Consider the following 26,606-nt stretch of genomic DNA (forward strand, 5'->3'; position numbering starts at 1 on the left):
ATTACTGGCCCATCTTCCCATATTCTTCTTTTCCCTATACATACCTTTAAAGATCTTCCTTTTCATTACATAAGGGTATTTGAATTGCACCGAGCTAAAGAACAAAATCTCCTGTATGTGGTATTTGGAATGCCAGGCCTCTTTGCTTCCACTGTGAGATGACCAAACATGGAAACAAAAGCAAAGCAAATATTCCCCCTACCTCCTGCCTCTTGTGAAAAAGGGAGGATGACATGAAGATTCTGAGTATGTGCTAAAACCTGGTGTCTGTTGATTGTTTCTCTCTCTTTGCTCTATTCAGTACTGGCAACTCTTAGGTGAGGGGGTGTCACCTGGTTTCCACCAGCTGCAGGGACAGGATGCTGGTGACAGCAAGTTTCAGGCAGTACAGAAAGAGGGTGACATCTACTGGAGAAGTCACCACTGGCAGAATCCTGCTGCTCTGCTACTGAACATAGTCAAATTTTCTGTCTAGATAGGAAGGAATTAAAACATGTGGAAGGAAAGGAGCAGCAGCCATGTGAGGGAGCGATGAACAAGGTAAGCAAGCAAAGGGCCTGGGCTTGTGTGAAAAAAGGAATACATAATCAGCAAAGCAGGGCTTAAGCAGAGTCATCTCAAACATTTACATGTAAGCAAGTGACTCATGGCATCATTATCGGGTAAACCCACAGAGCTTCTCTGTAAATCATCACGCTGAGATGCCTTTTTGAAGTGCCTCTACATGGTTGAAACATTTAGAATAAACATGAGGAATTAGAGATCTGTGTGGAGTTGCAGCGCTATGCGTTACTCTGTTGGGATCACAGAAATGTGATGGGATTACACAAATTACTGGAGTACTACAATATATGGATACAGGGTTTTTAGAAAGAACTTGCTAGAAACACAAGGATGGACAATTTTCCTTTATGTGTGAGAGCAGCTGGAGTGCAAGGAGTACTGTCTGGGGATGGATGATGAGTCAATGAGAGCTTTTGGGTAAGGGTATAGAGTTGAAGAGTATGGGGGACATCATAGTGGATGTCTGCCATGGACTGCTTGGTTAGGAACTAAAATAGAGGAGACCTTCTTCAGACAGCTGGAAGCAGTCTCACATTCACAGGCCCTGATCCTCTTTGGGGATTGAACCAGCTCAATATCTGCTGGATGGACAGCACAGACCATAAGCAATCTGGAAGGCTCCTGGAGAGAACTGATGACAACTTCCTGATCCAAGTGATAGAGAATATGAAGAGAGGCTTTTTCTTAAGGACTGCATAGCCACCTAAAAAGGAGGGGCTTGTTAACCTTTTCACAAATACAAAAACCCTTCTTCTATCTGTATATCATAACCTTTTTTTTTTATATTTATCTCTGCCTTCTGTTAAAGAATTAGTTACTTTCCCTTTAGATATTACCAGATTTTATCTGTCAAATATGCAGAATTTTGGAAACAAATCAGCAATTTATATGTGTGCCACAGAGTGTTTTTTCATCCTCATGACAATTTCACTTGACAAGTAAAGACAAGTAAAGACAGACTAAAGACAACTAAAACCAGATTGTACATTGTCTAAATATTTCAGGGTCTGCTTTATTTTGTCACTGTATTCAGTATGCCCCTTTATTTACATTTATTCAGAAGCGGAATACATATTTTTGTCTCATGATACTTGAACAGAGAAAAAATATGGATGTAATCAATGTTGACACTGGAATGCACACATGATAATTTTGTCTCATAATTAGTGTTTTTCTACTTGAATTCTGTCACTAGCCTCTATGTGGTACTACAGATACAAAATTCATTTCCATCTGAAGTTCTGTCAGGAAAACAAGTTTATGTGTTGAGCCATACTCCAATTCAGTTCTGCAAGAGATAAAAGTTATTTCAGGAATAGTAAAAAACCTAACAGGATAAAAACTCAAGAGTTTAACTCACTTACCATATCTAAATGAAAAACAGGCAACCTTTTTCCACTTCAGTAGCATCTAATTATGACTGAAATTTCCCAGGAAACAAAAATACCAGGTGTTGAATAGTTCTTTCATTTAGTGGAAAAACAGATCAACAGATCAACCAGGAGAGGTGTTCCTGAAAATAAATTATCTCTTTCACCAAGAACATGATCATCTTGGAAAACATGTTTGAGACAATGCAAAAGAAAGGGCTCAGTGTTGAGGAAAAACAATAATATAAATAGTCTTTCATGGTCAGGTTGCAGGAATTTAACACAATCCTGAAAATTCCCAAAGTTGTAAAATTCCCAGTTGTCATATAATAACTTAGGAACAGGATATCCCCTTGATTTCTGGGTTATCCACAATCTCCTTGGAGCCTTCTCTTCTCTAGGATCTAGCTCTCTATCTCTCTCAGCCTGTCTTCATAGGAGGGGTGCTCCAGCACTCCAATCATCTTCAGAGGGCTTCAACACAGGTACTTCTTATGCTGGGACCCCAGAGATGGAGGTGTCTCTGGGGAGACCCCACTGCAGGTGGGGTCTCACCAGAGCAGAGCAGAGGGGCAGAATCCCCTCCCTGGCCCTGCTGCCCACGCTGTTTTGGATGCAGCCCAGGACACATTTGGCTTTCTGGGCTGTGAGTGTCCATGGCTGGGTCATGTGCAGCCTCTCACCCACCAGCACCCCCAAGTCCTTCTGGGCAGGGCTGCTCTTAATCCATTCATCCTGCAGCCTGTGTTAATACTGGGGATTGCCCTGACCCAGGTGCAGTACCTTGCACTTGACTTGGCTTGGAACTTCATAAGGTTCCCATGGGCCTGCTTCTGGAGCTTGTCAAGGTCCCTTTGTGTGGCATCCTGTCCTTAAGGCTTCTCAACTGCACCACTCAGCTTGGTATCCACTACAGGCTTGCTGTGGGTGCACTCAACCCCTTTGTCTATGTCACTGATGAAGATACTGAATAATACTGGTTTCAATACAGACCTGTGAGGGACATCACTTGTCACTGATCCACATCTATGCATTGAGCCATTGAGCTCTGGATGCAACCGCCCAACCAATCCCTCATGAACCGAACAGTCCACCCACCAAACATGTATGTCTCTGATTTAGAGAGATGCACTGGAGAAGGAAGAGGATCTGTCAATAAAGAGAATATGAGAAGCTTGGTAGACTGTCCCTTTAGTGCATGACCTTCATGCAATGCAGACTCTTTTTCCTCCTTTTTTGTTCTGTGATCATCATGGTTTAACTATATTCCAGGTTCTTAGCCTTACTCTTACGTTGTTTCATTGTCTTAAAGGATCTGCCTTGTCATCAGACAGAAAGTGAGGACGGCTTGCTTTGTTGATGGGGGCATATCATACTTTAAAATGTGTAACAAATAATTGGGCCTCTTGATGAGGCTCTACAAGTCCCTGCTTGTATGGTTTTATCATACAGAATCTGAGGATGAAAAGCTTGCAACAGGGTCTGACCTAGACAGATCATGCTGTACAATGGGTTTTTTATGAGGTGTTTCCTATCTTTGATAAGTGTTTACATGATGTTTGCATTTTTCAGCAAATCCAGTTCTCCCTTTCCTCCTCCTGGCAAAAGGCAGGACCCCTCTGTTCCAGGTTGGAGTATTTATTACTTGAATTTTTTAACTTCAAACCAGAAGTACCTTCATCAGCATCAAATATGCCTTCTACCCTGGTCAACTAATACTGGAGCAGCAATTTTCCTTGATGGATGCCTCTTAGCTGTACTTTCAGCATGCAGTTCCTGTATCCAAGCTTTTGGTGTCCAGCTAGGTTGACCATCCCACTTCTCAATGTTGGCTCCAGTCACACAGGAGGAATCACAGTTACACACAGTGTATGTCATCAGTACCCTCTCCATTGGGCAGAGGAAGGCTGACTTAATAGTTGAGACCTTGGCTGGTGTGCATGAAGAAGGCCTATCCTTGAACTGCTCAGACAATATTTGGTTCAGTTTCTCTACAGTCAAGGTACAAGGTCATCAGAAGGCAGTGAGATTATCCTCATATTCTTGGCGTTGTTTGGGCAATCTACCCATAGATTCTGTGTCTATCCAGCTCATTATTACCAGTCTGTTGGCATACGATACCACTGAAGTTCTTTTAAACTTTTGCCACATGGACTGCATGGCCCAGACTTCATCCAGGCTTTTGGATACCTGGCGGTTATTGAGACTATTGTAGAGCATCTCCACCTCCAGTAATTCCCTCAAGTACTGGATACCTTCCTCAGTATTAGTTCATTTAGTTTAGGAATTTGCAGGATCTTCCTTGAAGGGATACCTGTCCTTCACACTTGAAAAGTAGCTGAGGACTCATGCTCTTTTCCCAATCTCTTCATCAATGGCTTTATCCCTAGCAAGGAATCCCAGCTGCCAGGCTTTCTTACCCTTTAATTCTTGACTATTGACACCAATATCACAGCTTTGGATTAGTCAACTCAGCATTTCTTGCCTAGTTGACAGCTGAAATATTTTCACATGTCTCAAAGCTCACTTAAGAACAGGAATTGAGTGGTTTCTCACTTAATATTTCAGTTTCTTCCTCCTCCTGTTTTTGTGACTTCTTTGCTGCAGAACAGACTGTGTCTTCTCTTTATATCTCCTGCTCTGTCTTCAAAGAAGCCTCTTCATTCCTTATTAAACAAGCTGACCTCATTTGCATTGTTTCTTTTTAATTATAGGGGCAACTGATATAGCGGAGGGCTGAGTCTCTGGTTTAGCCATAGTGTCTGTTGATATTTTTCAGCTTCAGAGACCTTCATTCTTGGAGGTGCTTACAGTATTGATCAGTGTTTGGTAGGTACTGGTCAGGCCTCAGCACAGTGCAGTAAAATGTGCTTCTTTGAAATAGCCAGGGCATCTCTTTTCAAACATATTATTGTCAGCATTCTGCACTTGTTCAGGAAGGAAGATCCAAATAAGGGGAGGAGCTTTCCAGATAGCTGCCCATATTCTCTGACATGTCCTCCCACCCATACCCACACTGCCAAGGGGCCTAGGTCATATTCCTAAATAGTGTGTTGAGCTTTAGAAATCCAAACCAATATTCCTAAGAAACACCAATAGAAGTATTTTGACTAGTCAAGGATTGCCAGGATGCTGAGAATTTATTGTAATGTGGGAGAAAACATCACAAAATGTGGCTAAGGTGCCATTCTGTATTTCCTAAAAAACCCAAATGAAAACCACCTCTCAAAGAAAGAATGATAATTATGTAGTTGCTAATCGTATCCATCAGATGATCATTGAAGTACAATAGTGACTTCAGTATAGAGCCAAAATACCAGATAAAACCAGAGTTTTAGCAATAAATCTCCCAGGCAAAGCCTCACTAAGCTCCACAGAGCACAGGAACTGCAAAAGCCAATCTTTATAATAGACAAGAAAAAAACAAAGAGCATCACATAAGCTAATATCAAGAACAGATGAATGAATACAAGCAACCATTTACAGATATAAATCCCTTCTCATTCACTCTAGTCAAATCTGTTATTATCTCAAACCCTTCATGCCCTATGTTGGCCACCAAAATAACTGCAGTTTACACCTGGCCAACAACTAAGCACCACAGAGCTGCTCACCTACTCCTCCTCTCCCCAGCAGGATCAGGAGAAATGAAGTCACAGGTTGAAGCAACTACACTTAATTACAAAAAAAAAAATTAAATGCACACGTGGAATTTATGTCCCAGACCTATAATCTAAAAGACCCAGTATAACAGAATAGATGGATAGATAAATGGAATGAAGAGGACTTAATATGATCATGAATTGCAATAAGCCAAATACATGATGACAATACTCTTGTTAGGAACCTAAATGCCACAAACATCCATATGTGATGTGAGTAAACACAATAGGGTATGAAAATTAGTGTCATTGATACCAAGAAAATATGTCTTTCAGATAATTGAAGGCCCTAGAATAGCAGTTTAGAATGAAACATATTTGCTCTTCAAAAAAACATGTAATGAATGTTAAAAATTACACAAAAAAACCCCTCAGCTCTTGACACTGTGGTACATTGCCCATCTTGAAAGCTGTGCAGTACAGAATAAGTTATCTAGAATTATTTTAGCACTCTGTGGGTTGATAGTTATCTAAGATACCTTATATTGTTCATGGGGATGTTACAATGTTTTATTAGTTACTGCCTATAAATTCTATTAAAGACTTGTAGCAAGAAGATGCCACAGAAATAAAAACTACTATTTTAAAATGAGTTAGAATTTTATGTACCATGGAAGTTTACTCTGTAGAATTTTTATTATCTGTATGATTTCTTATTGCTGTGAAACAAGAATGTATTTTACAATAGATAAGCCCATCTACATCACAATAATTAAATAAACATATGTTGTATTCAGAGTTACACTGAATTACATTCAATTTCATACTATAGTATTTTCTTTGATTCTCTGGCTTTCAATGAAGACAGCTCTAGCAGAAAAAAAAAAAAGAATCAAGATGTCCTTCTACTGCAGATTTTTTATTGGGCAGTTTAGCATTATATTATTTTATAATACTCGGGACTTTTATTTTGAAATATAACATTCAGCTAACTGAACCACAGCTTGCTAGTTCTAAGAAAATGATTGCTCGTTCCCAAAGTTTATTCTGTATTTTACTAAATAAAACTGTGGCAGGACATGTGTACCTGCTCTCTACCACCGATGGTTGGTGCATATGCAAAAGATAACCCAGGCGGGTCACTGGGTCACATGGGGTCATCTCTGGTGGCAAAGGGCTCAGGCCCCCAGCTAAGAATCAACATCTTAGTCTGGAGAACAAATGTGGGAAGAGATGAAAGAAAAATAAGTATTATTGACCAAAAGACACAGTTCTTATGTCTATACAAACCCACACAATTATCATGGAGGCAGAAGTCTCCTACACACACCCTGAGAAGCCTTCTACCCACACGCCCTGAAAGCATGTGAGACTTCTACCTGGAGCCTGGACACAATGCTGTGGTTACTTTCCTGAGAATTGAGAGAAAGAATTTCGATGTGTGCTCCATCAGGAATTGGATGGTAAGAAACATTGGATCCTAAGTTATATTATTTCTTTGCTAGCTGTAAAATTAATAGGTACCTTTAACCCTGTGTGTATAATACTAGTTGTCCTCTTTTTTGTCTTATTCCTGTGCAGTCTGTTACTACATAGTAAAATAGTCTGTTTTAAGTCTTATGGCTGCTAGTTTTGTGTCTATTAAATAAATAATTCATTATATAATAGACTGAATCAGCCATTATTAAAGACTTGAATGAGAGTTAGTCTTGGGGTGCTGGCCATCTCAATAACGCGACTGTCTGCTGCCAGAGGCCTGGGCAAGAGGCACGGGCTTATTTAAACCCATTATTTAAATCATCCATTCATAACACACGCTCATTTGATAAAAAGGATATAAAAATATTCTGTCCTAGGAGGGATTTTATGGTTTGAGTGAGATATGCAGTAAAACAATTCTTTCCAAATAAAAGGTAAACTGTGGCTTTACAGTAAGCCGCATAAGTAGAATAATGCAAGAGTAGCATTGGATAGCTTATAGTAGTCTTGGATAGCTTTTGCTCCTGAAATAGTCTGCATTTTGATTCCTGACCAGGTGTGAGAGAGAGATTCTTGACTCAGGCCTCTCCTCAGCCCACCATACCTCTGTGATCTGCCTACTATTTACACAGAAGGAAAACTATGCTTCTGCAAGAGCTGCTTTTGCTGTTCGTGTTATTAACCAAAGCACCTTACTGTTCAGACTAAGACTTTGCAGAAGAATGAGTGCCTGACCATATGCAAATAAGCATAACAGGACTCTACAATCCACCACATTGGGCATGGGCTAAGAGTTTCAATACCTACCCAAAACTTGCTCAGACCTCTTGTCTTTATTTTTAGTTGCGATTTTTACTGTCCAGAGCAAGAATTTTGTTAAAGGTTTTAGTCATGCTGTGCTGGCATTTATATTGCAGTCAGACTAATTCACAAGTAGCCATAACTTTGCTAACTCTGGTTAATATTGGGATGGGACACAATAATTTTCAGATTCAGATTTTGATTTGAGATAATTAAGACATGGAATTCATCTATCACCAGAATCTACAAGGTATCAAAATGCTTTCCTTGTATCTGAAAATATAAGTACCCTAACATTTTATTCTTCTCTAATCTTATAATTAAACATTTTCTTGAACTGAGGATGTAGAGTCTGGAACAGAAAAAAATTTATTTATATGACTCTTGCTAGTCACTTTATGAAGGGATTTTAATATGATTTATGATTTATAAGGGCTACCTTGTGCACTCTTAAAGTACAATTATTACCAAAAGGCATAGAACCATTGAATTCAGAACAAATTCATCTAAAATAAGAATTCAGGCTATTGTTAAAGGTATGGGATTTTAAGTAAATAACATCAATAAAAAAATGCCACAGAAGAAAAAATAGCAATAGGAAGCACATGTATAGGAAGCATTTGAAATTTCAGTATGTAAATCAGCCTAGTGTATGTTGAACACACTCTCATTGAAATGATTCCACTATCATGGTATTCAGTACCAAGTGAAATACATCACCAATAAGAAAATAATGCATCTTTGATTATATATCAGTGTAGAGCTGCAACTGTTTCCTAGAGTTAAAATACTTATCAATAAATTAAAATTGTGCAGGAGTACCAGAAAATTGCTCCAACACAAAGGGTACAAAAAAATGCAAATGTAATACTTAGTACAGATTTGTTGTAATAGTTTAAGGTGAGCCAGAACATGAAACGGATAAATGTTTAATGTAACTTCAACTTTGTTTTAAGATTTTTGATAAAAAAACACTAAAAAAGCTGTTAATGTCCATTTCTTCTTGTCAAATGGAGTTTTCTGGAGTGTCACATAAGTATACACCTTGCGGAGGTTCAAGGAATTGCATATGTTTCACTTACAATGAGTTAGAATTTAAGAGGTGACAAATACTAACCACATTTTCCTGAGCACAAAGAATGTGTTATAATTTCAAAGAGAAAAACTGTGTTTTCAATGGAACACTACTTCTAAAGCAACCACTAACAGATAGTGGAGAAAGAAATAAAATAAAGGGTATGCAAAATTTTGTTTCAAGTAAAAGATTTAAATTTGCATGATTTTACTTTTATGAACTTTTTATACTTATCTATTCTATCCAACGACTTTCTGGCACCTACCAGAATGTCTTCCATATAGATGCTTTTCTTCTTTGTTCCCAGGGATTCTTTTGCTTTAGTTTCAGTGTGTCCTGAATTCACAATTTCTGTTTGGGGGACTGTTGAAAGGTAAGACATCTGAGAAAAAATAAAGATGAGACAAAAAAATTACCCAATGAAAATAAAAATAAGGCATTCTCACAATAATTCTGTGCCAACTTCACTACTGAATATCCCATCTAAAATCCTTCTCCAAAATAAATACAGAATAAGCTTTAAAACTGTTTCTATATGATTTTTTCTGATTCCATGCTCCTCTACTTCTCAAAAATAATTGCTCAGAATAGAATAAAAATTGATATTGTAACATCAGCATTGAAATGGTACAGGGCATCTGAAATGAAAGAGTACACCTCCCAAAGAGAATGACCTAGGCAACAATCCTTCAATCAATTCATAACTAATTTGCTCAAGCAATTGATTTTCAGCAACTAGTGTCCTTGATTGTACATGATCTATTTGCAATCAGAAAGGATTGAAGTGGTGGAAGGATGTTAAAACTTCAGCTGCAGGATTAGAAGCAGCGAGGAAGGGGAGAGGAAGTGGACTCCAGACACCTTCTAGCCATCGGTCAGTGCTTAACAAACTCCAGAAAACTGAAATAAAAGCTAAGACTCTTAAGAAATGAGGCACTTCCACAGTGCTGCACAGACCAGCAGAAAATATCTCATGTGGAGAAAAAAATCCTTACTTCAACTTAAAAGACAGTACAACATGATCGACAAAATTTAGGCGATTCACAAGGGAGCTCAGTGATAGGCATTTAAGTTAAAGGTCTCTTCCCAGATATGCTAGGTGGGCCTGAAGCTACACAGCCTGAGACCTTACATATCACTAGAGAGAGGCTGCAACACTCAGGTGACAGAGGGCATCCCCGTGTACAAAAGTCTGATTATAAAGTTAACTTGCCACCCAAACTGACATGATGGCAGGAAACTGTACAGTCAGAGATCTCTTCCTTCATAACATAAGCCAAGGCAACTAAACTGCAAAATCCCTGCAAGACATGTAGGGGTTTGCTTGTAGGGCTGTCACACTTGCAAAACTGGAGCTCACTGCGACTCTGAAAAGCACTGAATGGAACTGCATAAAACATCATGCCCCCTCACTCTGACTGTAACAGCAGCATAAAGGATTTGCAACACTCAGAAGTTCCTCTGTCAAAGCCCGTCTATTTTACACAGACCTAGATCTGCCACAGTGGCCTGACATGGCCTAACATATCAGCCCCCTATAAGTATAAAGCTCTAGTGGACACTGCTGCACAGTGTACTGTAACAAGATAAATTAAATAGGGAAGCATCTATTAGTATTTCTAGAGGGATGGAAGATCCCAGCAAGGGTCTGTGTTGGAGACTGAGGTATGCGTATCTGGGAAGGAGTGGTAAAAGCATCCTATTGTGACTGGTCTCAAGGCTCCATATATCCTTAGCATAGACTGTCTCCAGAGACAGTTACTTAAGGGAACCAAGGTATGCTTTGGGATGGTATAGTTGCCTTGAGAATGGATTAAACAGCTGACTAGGTTGCTTGGTCACTGAGAGTAGCCTTCTGTTGTGGGCTTGATGTAGTCCAAAGAACAACAGTTTCTAATTGCTACCGTGACACTGCACAGGTGACAATATCATGTCAGCCAAGACTCCTTGGCTATCATCTATAAACTATTCTGGTGACTAGAGAGCCACCTTTTTTCTAATCCCATATGGCCACTGCAAAAATCTAACTGGTGTAGACTTACAGTGAAATATTGTAACCACTGACTCACACCACCATGGAGTGCTGCCATACCAGACATGCTAGAGGTCAGGTATGAAAGCAAGCCAAAGGCTGCCAAAGGCTATGCAACCACTGATGTAGGTAACTCTATCCCTTTGGCAGCAGAGTGCAGGTGACAGCTTGATTCCATGTGGAGGAGTATCCTGGAGTACACCTGAAACTGACTGGCTCACAGGTGGAAACACAGTCCTACCATTTGTCATGGATTGATACAGGCTACAGTGGAACAAGGTGAAGCTCCTGAACGCTTGCAGTATATTGATGACATCAGTGTGGAAGACAGCACAGCAGAAGAAGTGTGTGAGAAGGGGAGAGAAGTAACCCAGATTCTTATAAAAGCTGGTTTTTCTATAAAGCAAAGTAAGGTCTAAGGACCTGCACAAAAGATTCAATTTTTAAGAATAAAATAGCAAGATGGACATTATGATATCTCAATGGATGTGATCAATAAAATAACAGCTTTTTCTCCAATAACTAACAAAAGAGAAACACAAGCTTCTTAGCTGTTGTGGGCTTTTGAAGAATGCATATTCTAGGTTATATTCTTATTTTTCAAATTATTCTGTGGGCCGTCTCTATTGAATGGCCTGACTTTGAGTAGGGCTTTGAGAAGCAGCAGGACTTTGAGCAAATTAAATGGGAGATAGTTTGTGCTGTCCAGGCACAGGCCAGTCCAGACCCAACAAGATGTGAAAAATATGCAGTAGTTCCAAGCCAGGGATAACGTCCTCACCTGGATCTTCTGGCAGAAAGTGCCTGGGGAGACAAAGATTAACATCTAAGGTTTTGGAGCCCAGAATATAACGGATGTGAAGCCCATTACACTCCAAAGAAAAAGAACTATTAGCAGCATATGAAGGTGTTGGAACTTCTTCAGAAGTAGTTGATATAGAAGCACAGCTTCTTTTGTTATCTTGGTTGCCTGTGCTGGGCTGGATGTAAAAAAAGGAGGGTCCGCTCTACACATCATGCATATGATGTTACATGGAATAAGTGGATTACACTGACAACGCAACAGGCTCAAATGGGAAAATCTGACTGCATGGAAACCTGGAAGCAATCATGGACTCTCCAGAGGACCAAAACTTTGGAGGATTGCTAGAGGAGGTGACTTGTACTGAGGAGGCCACACTGTGTAATGAATTACCAGAAACTGAAAAGCAGTATGTTCAAAGATGGATACTGTTGTATTGTGGGAAAACATGAAAAGTAGAAAGTTGCTTTGTGGGGTGTCCCAAGATGTTAAAGAAACTTCAGAAGGACAAATTGAACCTAGTCAGTGTGCAGAGGTAAAAGCTATCCAACTGGCTCTGGAAAGAGAAAAATAGACAGTAATTTATCTCAGTGGTGGTTCACGGATTGCAGCAAATTCTCTGATTAGGGTTTTATTTTCCTCTCTCTTTATAATTTAGTCTCTTCTTTTCACTACAGTTTTAAAGCTTACTTTTTACTTCTTTTTAATTATTAAAGCATTGTTATCTCAATCCATGAGTTCATTTCTCACTTTTACCCTTTCAGTTCTTCCTCCATCCAATCACAGGAGCCAGAGGTGGGGGTGAGTGCAGGGCTCTGTGGTATTTAGTTGTCAGACAGAGTTAAACCACAACAGAGACTGACAAGCCTCATCCTCATGCATGCTCAAAGCAGGTGTGAAGCAAAACATGTGAGCCCGATGAGAGAGCTGAAAAGGCATTAACTCTTGTCTGCCACTGACAACTGTGATAGTGAATGCTTGTAACTGCACTGGCTCTTCAGTATCTCCCAAGATACTATTTCTAAATTCACTTTCTTTGACTTCTTTGTTACACATCAATTTGTGTACCATGTCATTGCAATATAACCAACAAGTAGTTCCCCTGACTGTATCTGTGGCCAAATGCCTGATGCTCTGTGTATGAATAACAGTTCCAAAGTTAAAATCATGTTCAGTGCTAAAAATCAAAAATACTGTCATCTGAGGATGTGAATTTAGATGTCGGGGTCCCTTCCCCCTGCCACGTAGCCCTGGGAGAGGGGCCCTGAGGGGAGGCACGGGGTTTCCCTGCCCCTGGTCAGCCTCGTTCCCCATTGGTTGTTTTGTGTTCCCCTGTGCGGGCAAGGACCCTGGGTCCAAACTGTGAGGGTTCCTTGGCAGAGCTCCGGCCATGTGGCTGGGGAAGTAAACATCTCTGAAACATCTACCAAGAATCTGTCCATATATATTTCTTTTCCACGGGACTCCTGGTTTGATATATGCGTGTTACAGTAATCCCTGCTGCAACAAATGGTGGTGAATTGCCGGCAAGACACCGATCCCTAAGGACAGAAAATTTGTGAGTAAAAACCAGTCTAGATCTCTCTCTTCTCACCTTGGTTTGGATATTCTCTCTGGACTATGGAAGAATCATGGGAAATGTGGCTCTCTGAGCCACAGAAAAAAATGCATGTAGAAGTTAAAGAAGAAGTATTGGAACCGGGAGATCTAGAACATTTTTTTAACTGGCTTTTCAAAAATTTCTTCTATATTTCTCGAGACTTACTTTTTGATATTAGTCCTCCCGGAGTTCCTGAGGCTTGTCACGGGTGTTTTTGGCACGAGATCTTGTTGGAGCTGAAGGATCAAACAGAACATGCATTAGTGATTGAACCCTTGCGTGGATCCCTCATGGTCAGTGAAGCTATTCAGGAGCATTTGTATGGTCCCATTACCCCTAAAGCAAAGGATGGCCATAATCCCGTGGCCGAGGCCGCGTGGCCGCCATCCCAGGAGCACGTGACTGCAGCCGTGCCAGCGGAGGTGCCTGTGCTGGATGCGCCCGGCCCCCTAGGGAGCGTGAGCCTTATCGCGGACCCCATCCCTGTCTCAGGGTCCCCCGCCACGCGACCACGAGTGAGGGAGCGATGCCACAGGCGCCGCAGCTGCCGTGGGCCATGTGCAGAAGAGAGACGGCCTCCACGAGCAGCCAGGAACCGGGGGTTGGCGTGGAAGCCTGCTCTGAGCATACGGCTCAGAAAGCTCTGTGGAGGGAGAAGCGGCGGTTTCCACAGCGACATGAGAAGCTGCGCAGCGCTGAGCTGAAACGGGGCCGCTCTCAAAGCAGTGTGGAGTTGGCGGAGTGGAACCACTCACAGGGCGTGGGGCTGGCGGCGATGGCAACGCGGGGCCGCACAGAGCCCAGACACGCGCCGGAGCAGCGCCGCTTGGAGGGCGCGGAGCAGCCGCAACGCAAGGGCCCGACAGAGACATCGGAGTTGGCGAGGCAGCAGCCATGCGGGACAAGCAGCCACGACGAACACGCAAGCACGTGATAGGAGAAGTTGTAGCCACAAAAGTCACAGGAACTGCGAAATGGTACAATGTAAAAAACAACTATGGATTTATAACACGAGATGATACAGGGGAAGATTTATTCATCCATAGAACTGCCATTAAAAGGAATAACCCTAAAAATTACCTGCAAAGTGTAGGAGATGGGGAAGTTGTACAATTTGATATAGTGCAAGGAAAGAAGGGTTTACAAGCAGCGAATGTTACTGGGCCTGGAGGTATTCCAGTCAAAGGCAGCCGTTATGCACAAAATTATAAACGATATCCATCCCAGCAATTTCCCTATCCACAGCCTACTTTCCCCTTTTACCCTATACCCAATATGAAGCCTTTCCTAAATTTACCCCATCCCCAGTTTATTCCTAATCCGTTTTTTACCCCATGGCTTCCCTATAAAATTCCCTTTCTTTACAACTCCTCTCCGATGCCGAGGGGGGGATGAAAAGGGGGAGAGAAGAAATTAAACCCTCTCCTGCCTCAGTTTCCCCACAAAGCATGCTCAGAGAGTCCTGTCTCCCTTCTGTCAGCCTTAAGATGTTCCAGAGAATCTGTTTGGACATTCAAAGACTTGGGAGGGTGGCTTGTTTTGTTTTGAAACTGTCCTTGTTGTTTTCAATGTTAAGTTTTACATCTCTTTTGTTAAAAATAAACGGGTGAAATGTTGGGGTCCCTTCCCCCGCCATGTAGCCCTGGGAGAGGGGCCCTGAGGGGAGGCACAGGGTTTCCCTGCTCCTGGTCAGCCTCGTTCCCCATTGGTTGTTTTGTGTTTCCCTGCGCAGGCAAGGACCCTTGGCCCAGACTGTGAGGGCTCCTCGGCAGATCCCGGCCATGCAGCTGGAGAAATAAACATCTCTGAAACATCTACCAAGAATCCGTCCATATATATATTTCTTTTCCACGGGACTCCTGGTTTGATATATGCGTGTTACAGTAATCCCCGCTGTAACATTTAGATAATAAAGGCTATAGATTAAATACATCCTTTTGTCTGAGTATTTTTTTTAAATCTCTGTATAGTTTTGATAAAATTAGGATTATTTTGTATCATATGAAATGGATTATGAATGTTCTTCAGGTCTTAGGGTACTTTCCCAGTAGATACTGCTTTCTAGAATATGAAAAATTATTATTGCGTTTGTTATCATTATACTGTTCTATATCAAAAACACAGTAGTCCAGAAACAATCTACTTCAGCTAAACTGGGCATAAAGCAATTTGAAGACTCTAAGTAATAGTAATATAAATATTTTTTATCTTATGCATTTGAAAGCTAGCATTATATTATCTTCCTGAGATACCTACAGATAATGTTAGAGAGTGTTACTGTGTTTCCATGCTCATTGTCACAGTAGTAGGGCATGTTTAAGCATTTTAGAACACTGTTGTAGACACTCATTCCTGCTCTCTTATGATTCGTGCTGAGATGATTATTTTTGGGGCTGTAGTCCACAGCATATGATGAAATTGACCTCTCTAAAAAAAACCCCCAAAACTGCACAAGTCACTTAATTTTTTTATCCATTTCAATTCCCTAATACAATGCACAGAGCAGCAGTGGAAATAATTATCACAGAATCACAGAATATGCTGAGTTAGAAGGGACCCCAAAAGTTCATTGAGTTCAACTCTTAGCCTGGCACAGGGCACCCCAACAATCACACTGTGTGCCTGAGAGCATTGTCCAAACACTTGAACTCTCTCAGGCTGGTGCTGTGACCTGTTCCCTGGGGAGCTGTTCCAGTGCCCAACCACACTCTGGATGAAGAACCATTTCCTGATACCCAACCTAAACCTCCCCTGACACAACTTCAGGCCATTCCCTCAAGTCCTGTCACTGGTGACCACAGAGAATAGACCAGGGCCTGCCCCTCCTCTTTCCCTCACAAGGAAGTTATCAACAGCAGAGAGGTGTCCCCTCACTCTCCTCCAAGCTGAACAGAACAAGTGACCTCAGCCTCTTCTCATATGGCCTCCCCTAAAGGCCCTTCACCATCTTCACTGGTCTCTTTTGGACACTCTCCAAGAGTTTAATGTCTTTCTTACATTCCAGTGACCAAAGCTGCACACGGTATTCAAGGTGAGGCAACACCAGTGCAGAGCAGAGTGGGACAATCACCTGTGAAGGACCAGCAGGAAAGGCTGCTGAAGGTGAGAAGGACCTGGGAATGTCTTGAATAGCCACCTGTCTGAATTTGGAAAAGAGTTTACTCTGCAAAACATCGCATTTTGAAGACGTAACTTAATCTTTCGAAAATGCCTTCTCTCATGTAAGTGAAGAATAGGGTTGCTTCAGTCAAGGTAAAATTTGATAAACTGTGTAAGCAAAAAAAAAAGAAATCAAGCTGAGAAAGAACAGTTTACAATGTCTGCTTTCTTTGTTCTAGATACAGAAGTTATGATACAAGTGGAAGTAATAATTTCCTATTATTAGAGATATAAGTAAATTTTGTTGTAAAACATGAGGATTTAGTTGCTTGATTCATACAGGTCTCATATAATTTATTTCTTATTTCCAGGACTCAATAGCCAATTACTTTTGGTTTTGTAGCAAAAGATTCTTGCACAGTAGCAATTATAACTGTATAGCAACTGTCAGACTTTAATTACAGACAAAAACTAAGGCAAAATTTACAGGTCTACTGATAAATAAAGCCTGAATTCCACCTAGAATTTTTTGCTTTGTGTCTGTTATTGGCTGCCTGTCAAATTTTAGAGGCAATCAATTGGAAATAACAGATACAGGAACTTTCGTCCTCTAGGTTCTTCAGGTGCTGTGCCTCTTCTGCACAGTGTGACTTTTTGCCACATTGTATGTCTTAGTTGAGGGTGTGTTTTTTGCAGGGTTTTTTATTTTTATTTTTGTTAATTCCATTAGTAGTTTCTTTTCCCCATGTCATTTTTCAAGCAGAAATTTTACATCTATTCTTTCTCTAATATTTCTTTCCTAGTTTGCACTAATGTAAATCCCTCAGAAAGAGGGTAGGAAAAATACAACTATTTCATTGCTAAGGATTTCAATATTTTCCATGTCTTCTGCTTATACAAGGAAAGACAGAAACTGGAGCTAGGTATCTTCTCTTCAGAGTCAGTACTTTCTGTACTTTGTAGAGAGGGTGTGCAGCTGTGAGATATTAAAGAACTTTCTTTCATGACCCATTTTTGCCTGTTACCAATTCCTTCCAGCTGGTGTAGGGGAGGGCTTCTGGGAGGCTCTGCTTTTTGTGCATTCACTTTCCTTTCTCCCTATAGACTCATGTTTCCTCTTAGATGTGGATCTTTGTTATCTCTATTTTTTTATTGGAGTTGTCACTTCTTTTCTCAAGGTCACAGCTATTCTTCTTTTAGCTGTGTGCTTCTGTGTTACATATACTTTCTGCCTTCCTAATAACATTTAGACCTTACACAGGATAATTTTAGCTGAATTCATTTCAGCTTGTACTGAAAAATAATAGCAGAAAAAAGAAACTTTGCACACCCAAAAAGTAAAGGAGGTGGAAATGGCTGTTTAAAGCACAGTTAAAGCTTAAAATTGAAGTTGTCAATACTACTTCTGCAAACTTGGCATAACAATGTAGGCCCTTCTGGGTTTCACTCACACTCCTCCCAAGTGAAAAGCATTTCCTCAGAATTGCTATTGTCTCCACATGAGAAATGCTCCTTCTTTTCTTGCACATCTTACCCTTAAACTCTCTTTAGCCACGTATTTCTCACAGAGTTTTCCCAACACAAACTAAGAACTACAGCACTTCTTCATTTTGCTAATTTATTTCCTTCCACTTGAATATCCAACTGTGCAAAAATTATAAAGTCATAAATTTACATTACAATTACTCTGGATTTAACTGTTGAATTCTTATTTGAGAACACCTATTATATGTGTGACAATGGGGAAAGGAGTAGGATAAATAGAAAATTAACACCAGATTTGGTGTCTTGACATAGTTTCTCCAAGGCCTTTATTTTAGATTTATTTCGACATCAAGTTCTGTTGACATGTATGCATTAGGAAATGGAGGAAGTATAGTTCAGCATATCTACTTTGCATTTTGCTGCACTTTCTTACATTGGGAAAGTTTTAGCCTTGATGCACAGAACAGCTTCTGTCTCATATCCACAATACAAACACAATGAAAAAACCCAGAGTTTTATGGGGATATATACCAAAGAATTTAGCACAATGTGGGTGAACTAGATTCCATTTACTTACACTAGAATATAGATTGGTAAGGAAGAGTAATATTAGCTCCCAAGAGAGATGTTAGAAGATAAAACACTGTCCTGCATTTTTGCACTGTGATGATTTTCTTGGTTTATTGATCTTTTGTCTAGCCTAGATAAAGTGTTTATCACAGATTTGAAAATCCATAAAAATAACTCAAAATCATGGCAAAAAAAAAAAAAGAAAATCATATAGAAAGCAGACTCTGCTTCAAATTTCCATTGAAATTCTGCTTGTAGTGAATACAGGAATGCAAAATTTGTTAGCAAGTCCAGCAATGCTTTTATTTTCATAAATGTGACAGAGGTATAAGGAACTGACCATGACTTCTGTGTTGATTTTTTTTCTCTGCTGCAAAGCCCATAAGAGCTAAAAGTGACATACAGAACAGTAACATGAATGTTTGACATGTAGCATGTTGAAGGTGTATAGGTAAAAAGATAACCCATTGGATTAGGAAATATGGTGATACATATGGCAGCCCTTCAGACCAAGAGCATGGCTGAACCTGGCTCACACCTTTGGATGTTGCAGGGTTATAGAATCATGGAATAACGTTGGAAAAGACTTCTGAGATCATTGAGTCCAACCATTAACCCAGTGATGTTCACCAATAAACAGTGTCCCCAGGTGCCACCTGGGTGCTATGCATCAGGCAAGGTCAGCTGCAGAAGATTGTTAAGGGCCATGCCCTGAACGTTGAATATTTCCAATGATGAAGTCTCCACACCTTCTTTCTCTAAGCTGCCTGTGTCAGTATCAGACCACTGTCACAGTATAAAATTTTTTCATCAGTTATAAGGGTGTTGTGATTTAGGAATGGTGTTCCCCAATTTAGTGACCCCACCACAGCACTTCATGCTTCATGCCACCATGGTGGGCTGGAGAGTAGAACTGGAGGCAAAAAAGTAAACGTCACAGGTTGCAATAAAAACAATTTGCTGAAAACAAAAATGAAATAAGGAAACAAACATTAACAGCAAAAATGGTAATAACAGGGTGAACAAGGGAAGTGAACGATTCACATGTGATTTGCTCACCACACAGAGCCCGGCAATATCTGACCACCCGTCAGGCTATGCGACCCTGCCCCATCCCTGGAAAGTGGCATGAGGTGGTGTAGAATAACCTCTGGGTCCTGGCTATGGCTGCTCCTGGCCATGGAAAAATTTACCCTGTCCTGGCTGGAATCAGGAAAAAGGATTTGGAAAAGAATGTGTGACTTGAATCCCAAGCATGTCTGGGTCTCAGTGCTAATGATTTAAAAGCAAATATGATCCAGCAGTAGATGTAATGTTTAAGGCACAGTATTATGTGTATATGTCAAATTATTTCTTTTAATTATTTCCCTTATGTTGTTATTTATTTAGCAAACAGATATGGTCTGTTCTTTGTCTATTCTCACAGCATAGCATACAATGTAATGTGACCTACCAAAAAAGTATTTTTATTTTCTTTGTCCTTCACTGGCTTCCGCATGTGTCACAATTCTATTTGGTCTGTACAGGAGGGATTTATGAGTTCAATTAGCTGCCATGAAATGCCCCCTAATGACTTGAAAATTTAAGACAGAATCACTGTTAATTTTTGGGATATTCATTCATGGTTCACTTTTGCCAAATTAAAAGCATTTGACCTGCCACTGGAAAGGAATTTCATTTTTGGTTAAGGCATATTTTGGTGTGTTATCTTCTAAAATACTACCTATCCAACAGTATGTCTATTTTTAATAGAAAGCTACTCGCAGATATTTGCATAAAACCACATTCAACTCTTTGATCATCTTGGGAGACCATGGATGACTGTGTTTTATTTCCATACACATATTCTAAGCTTCTACACCTAGACTGCTTGTCAAACTCTAGGGGAAAAAAGAGATAATTTATAACTGTTCAGGGTTTATACACCATTGCATTCTTCCTTGGGTGGCGACATGTCAACTATCACACCTTAATAAAAACAGCCTGCTGTACCCAGCTGCCTAGGATGCCCTTAGCAGAGCTAACATGTTTCTTAGTCTTTTTATTATGCTCACAGAAGCTAAATGCTGTGTGTGAACTTTTCACAGGAAGAGTGTATTGTTGCATTTCTGGTTCAGAAACTGCAGCAGGCAGGAACCTCTCACAGGAAACAATAGCATAAATGAAGCAGAATCATCAATGATCAGCACTTGACTAATCAGTCTACCCCAGTTTAGACAGTCCAAAATAACTTGCTAAAGTTACTGAAGTTAGGCTGATTAACAGATGCTGATCCAGCCTGAAATCTTTGTTTTGGTAGCACTGGGATGGCACTTTGTGATGCTGTTATAGGAATAGCACTGTCTCAGGGTATGTTTGTTTTTGTCTCATTACCTCCTTTACTGTTTGAACTTCCTCTTCAGCTGCTGAGGAGGGGAACAGAAGCCAGGGGTAAAAAATGTTTGCTTTTATTTCTTTTTCTTGGAAGGGTTTACTTCTTGCATAAGACTCATTAAAAAAACCAAAACAAAACAAAACAAAAAAAAAAACCAGAAGAAAATAAAAAAGCAATCAGACCACAACACAACAAAAATCCAGAAGGTATGCAAGTTAATATCATACTGTTTTGTCAGCTACTTGCAAGTAAGGCTCTGTATCATTTATTAGAGTTAGAGTGAGGTCACCTGCAATGCTTTACAACAGATACCTTTGAAAAATCACTTTCTAACAATTATGAGCTTATGGTTCCTTTTTACAGAAACAAAGCCATGAAATGTCCTGTCATAAGACAAATTCCTGATAATGTGTATTCCTGCCTGGAAAACATTCTGGGCCTGGCTCAGGTGTAAAACATTATCAGAAATTACTGACTGACAGATACTTTGGTGTTTTCTGTGGATCTAAGACATCATTTTCCCTCCAAGATCCACAATGCACCTGTCCTCATTTGTCAAATCCTTTGCCACTGCTGTACTGCCTCTTTCAGTATTATCCTCCAGTTAGATTACATCACACAGATCCCACACTTCAGGCTCGTATCTGTGGCAGGATAATTTTAGAAGAATCTCATTTCCTACAGTTGTGCTTTTGGAATCCATCGCATTTATATATATATAGTCATTCTCCAGACATGCTAATTAAAGGAATGCTCATCCAAATAGATTATTGTCTGTGTTCCTTTCAGACCCACTGCTGAAGAATACATTTGGTGCACATAGCTCCATGTGCACACTGCAGAGCGAGCTGCAGGTTAAGCTCTGGGCTGGCAGGAGCCCAAGGCCAAGGCAAGAGGTCGTGACCTGCTGACCCATTGTGTAACAAAGGGCCCAGGGATCTGGGGCTGGCCAGGGAACAGGACATGCAGAGACAGCAGGAGCTGATGACCCCACACTTCTCTGTGCTTGGGCTGTTTAATATCTTCATTGATGATCTGGATGAGGGGATTGAGTCCACCATGAGCAAATTTGCAGATGACACCAAGCTGTGAGTGAGTGTTGGTCTGCTGGAGGGTAGGAGGGCTCGGCAGAGGAACCTGCACAGGCTGGATCCATGGACTGAGTCCAACAATATGAGGTGTAACAAGGTCAAGTGACAGGTCCTGCACTTTGGCCACAACAGCCCCAGGCAGTGCTACAGGCTGGGACAGAGTGACTGGACAGTGGCCAGGCAGAAATGCACCTGGGGGTAGTGACTGACAGCAGCTGAACATGGGCCAGCTGTGCCCAGGTGGCCAAGAAGGCCAGTGGCATCCTGGCCTGGATCAGTAACAGTGTGGCCAGCAGGACCAGGGCAGGGATTGTCCCCCTGTACCCAGCGCAGGTCAGGCTGCACCTTGAGTGCTGTGTCCAGTGTTGGGCCCCCTAATTTAGGAAGGATGTTGAGATGCCTGAATGCATCCAGAGAAGGGCAACAAGGCTGGTGAGGGGTCTAGAACACAAGCTCTGTGAAAAACAGCTGAGGGAGCTGCAGTTGTTTAGCCTGGAAAAAAGGAGGCTCAGGGGAGACCTTATATCACTCTCTATGACTGCCTGAAAGGAGTCTGTAGCCAGGTGGGGGTCAGTCTCTTGGCCCAGGCAACCACTGACAGAGTGAGAGGACACAGCTTTAAGCTGCGCCAGGGGATGTTTTGGTTGGACATTAGGAAAAAGTTCTTCTCTGAAAGTGTGGTTGTGCACCGGAATGGTCCTCCCAAGGACGTGATGGAGTCACTGTCCTTGGAGGTGTTTAAAAAAAGACTGGATCTGGCACTCAGTGCTATGGTTGATAAGGTGGTGTCAGGTCATAGGTTGATGATCTCAAAGGTCTTTTCCTTCCCAGTTAATTCTGTGATTCTGTGACTGGGAGGGTATAAAAGCCCTGGGGTTCCTTTGTTCAGGGTCCCTCCTTGAAGGCACCAGCTTGAACTGTTATTTTATTATTTAGTTATTGCATCATGATTACATTGTTTTAAGGATCTGGACACCTGAGACTCTGCTATGGGAAGCCTGGTGTTAAGCTCGTGAGGAAACCTGGTCTGACTGTGAGGTGTGGGGTGTAGCTGTGAAGGGGCATAGTCCCAGCTCAGGTGGTGTGAGAGTTCCTGGATGGCTGGATAGGGAAGTTTCCTTAACACCACTACCGTGGGGAGCTCCCCTGAAGTCCCACACACTGGGGCAGTAATGAGGAGCCTGGGGTGGTGTGAACAGAACACAGAACAAGAGCCAGGGAAGGGCAGGAAATGCCCCTTTCCCAGGCACCCACCAGACCACAACAGTATACTGTTCCAGTATCCAAATTTGGGGGCCCAGTGGAAGAAAATATCTATCTGATCTGGCAGTACTTCAGGGGAGAGCCCCAAGGCAGTGGGGTAGAATTCCTTATGCCACAAGGTAAAGCTGTGGGACTGGGACTGGGGCTGGTTTAGCCAGAAGAATGATTTTCAGTAGGAGGTGTGGAAAGTAACTTCTCTAAGGATGATTAGCATTCAATTTGAAGAAATGTTTTTCCTTTCTAAAAGAAGGGTTAAATACCCTTAAACCAACAGTGCTTTGCAGATGCATTTAAGAAAATCTTAAAGGATTACTTAAAATTCTAAAAATACGGTTTTGAGAAATATCTCCCTATGTATTTTGCTAAACCCTGGGATGGAAAATACCAAAATAAATGGCTTTTAAAAAATTATACCGTTTCTGAAAGGAACAAAACCCAATAAATATTCATGCTTCCTATGAAAAACTGAGAATTTCTATGGTTTTGATGGAGGTTATTTTTGTTTGATTTTGTTTATTTGTTGTCTTCCCCTTAATGAAGACATTTTATCCTCATTTTACTTGGTTTTGTGTTCATGTGACTTTATGGAATACAAAATAATTTTCAATTGGATGCTGAAAAAATCAGGCCCATAGAAATTTAAGTGTTACTTTTCAGTCTTGATGAAGACTTGGGTTTTGACAAAATTTAGATGAACTTATTAAGAATGGGTGATAGTTTTGGTGAATTCAATTTATATTTTTTAAATTCTGACCTTTCTAAGCAATGCATCTCCATGGAATGTTAAGCTAAAGTTGTCTGACCAGCTCTGCTCGTTGACCTCCTCAAGCTCTTACCTAATGATTTTACATTATACCCAAACCTACAAATCAGAAAATTGCAAAATGTTAGACTTAGACTGGCTGGGCAAAAACTTCAAATAATTCAATCATGGGATAACTGTCTAGCCCTCAGGTTTTTAACTACTAGGCCACTTTATTTGCTTCAGCCATGATTTAGCTGCAGAACCAATGTCAAACTCTGATCTGAACCAGCTCTGATCTTTGCTGCAGTGTGATTCTTCTGATCCTAATCTAAACCAATTCATTTTGATGTAGTGTCTAATCTTACCCAGCTCCTGCTAGAGAAATCAATTTAACTAAGTTTTAATGGAACCTTTTTTCCTTAATTTAATTCTAATACTGGTGGTATATAAGTTACTATTCATCTGACCTAAATATGGTGAAATGCTCCTCTTTTCTTTTTTTTTTTGGTGGTAACATTACAATATTCTAAAGATGAGGGAAACACCTGACCTAATATACCGTGCAGACAATTAAATATGCCTTGTCTGAAAATGTTTTTTTGTTGCACAGAAACACTGAGAAACCATATAAAATACAAACTTTATCCGGAAACTGGAACTTTGGTTGGACATTAGGAAAAATGTCCAACATTAGGTCATTTGAAACAAAACTGGGAGGACTGGAAGCAGACAAGCCTCAGTCACCTGAAAGAACAATGATGGAAGAATTGTATGCTTTTGTGTACTTGCTGTTGTATTTGCTTCAGGTTTTTATAGGAGCTGTGCAGCAGATTTTACTTGACATAGTATTTACCAACCCTTAATAATGGAAAGAATATATATTCATTTTGCGAAATCTGACTTGCATTTTCAAAGTCAAAATATTCAATTTAGTAAAATTAAAGTGTGTTCTTTTGTACTGGGGATATTGTTAAAGAAAACATAACATTGGAAGCAATTTTTTTAGTGTTTTATTGTTTGCTTCTATGTGTATTTACAGATGACCAGTGTTCAGCAGTAGGTTATTCATTCCTTTTTCTTGACAGAAAATTCAAACAGCAGTAACTGATTGTGGATTTTTGTGGTTTGTCATTACAGAGTAGTTCCTCCATTTTTTGCTGAGTTAAATATAATACTACTTTTTTTGAATTTCAGATTGATCCCTGTCACAAAACCAAAACCAAAATGAATCCATAAATAAATGAATTAAAATAAAATATTTAATTCTAGAAATATTTATGTTCTGGTTTAACACCCAATTTTTTAAAGGAGATAGAAATGTGCTATTGCATTCTGTTATTTCAGTAGAAAATTAAAGACTTGCTGGGGTTTTTTGTGGGGTTTATTTATATATTTACTTATTATTTTGGTAGGTTGCTTTTTGTTTTGCATTTTTTTTCCCAGAGGAACTATGCTGCTATGAACGAAGAAACTAGCTGCCTACATAGGACACCTTGCTAAATGGAGAAAAGAGAAGAATACTTGAATACATTTCTTACTTTCTTGTGCACAAGATGTAAGTCCTCAAGTAAATTTTGAAGCTTCCTGAAAAACCAGTCAGTTTCTGAAAAAGATATGATTTTTTTTCCATTGGAATTTTGTCTAATATACTAGACATGAGCTCCAAGGCCACACTATGTGGCTCTTTATTCCTTTCATCTTGAAGAGGAACCTCTGTGCAATTCAGCATAATATTGCATATTGTACAAAGTAGTTATTATCATGTAGCTTGCACTCATTTTTTAAGTAGAATGTTTCTTAGGTAACTCCAGATATTAGTAATTTATTAACTGCAAGCCGACGTGGAAATATCAAAATACAACAATGATAATCTTTCTAAATACAAAGAAAAACCTCTTAAATTAGTTAGATATATTACTCTGGGAAAGTCTTTGCACAGAAACAGCTTGGAATTTCCCAAAACCTTCAATATGTATTTGTGGGTGGGGAGTAAGCATCTGTTTTACTGTGGGGTACCTTCATTAATCAGATTGATATGGCATTGTTTCTTGCCCTCCAGACAAAAGATGATAATTAATTAATTTTTTTTTCCTCATGTTGTCATCCCAACACTAAGCCATAAAATTCTACTGCTGCTAAGAGTCCAACTTTATCTGTCCTGATAAAAGGAAAAAAAAAAAATCCTTGTGGCTACCCATTAGAAAAAGTACTGAAAATTCTGAACACCTCTGAAAGAATGTACTCTACTTTCTTTTCTTCACTTACCTGCTCTGGTATCACTGCGGGGAAAGTACAGTATATTTTGTCATTTCATACTTGAAGAAAAGGTCTTAAAAGCACGGAACCAAGCATAAGTAAGGAAAAATAGGTGTTTTAAAATGATGGAAGAAGCACCACACCAAAAGTAGACAGAAAGAAGTGGGTTCTAGCTATATGCATAATGCAAGAAAGAGTATGTGCAGTAAAATAAAAATTGATTCAGAGACTGTGATAATAGGCTGTATCCAGCTGAAGGCCAAGGAGAGTCCAGCTCCTGTATGGTCAACTGATAGACTGATACTATTTTTATTTTTCTTTCTCTAATAGTAAAAACAGTAAGCTTGCTTTATTCTTGTGTGTTTTGTTCTCTATACTATTTGCACTGGAAAAAATCA

Source organism: Corvus kubaryi, unplaced genomic scaffold (genome assembly GCF_017639235.1).
Source record: "Corvus kubaryi isolate FWS band 111438036 unplaced genomic scaffold, C.kubaryi_AGA036_p1.0 split1-37296, whole genome shotgun sequence".
NCBI classification, from domain to species: Eukaryota; Metazoa; Chordata; class Aves; order Passeriformes; family Corvidae; genus Corvus; species Corvus kubaryi.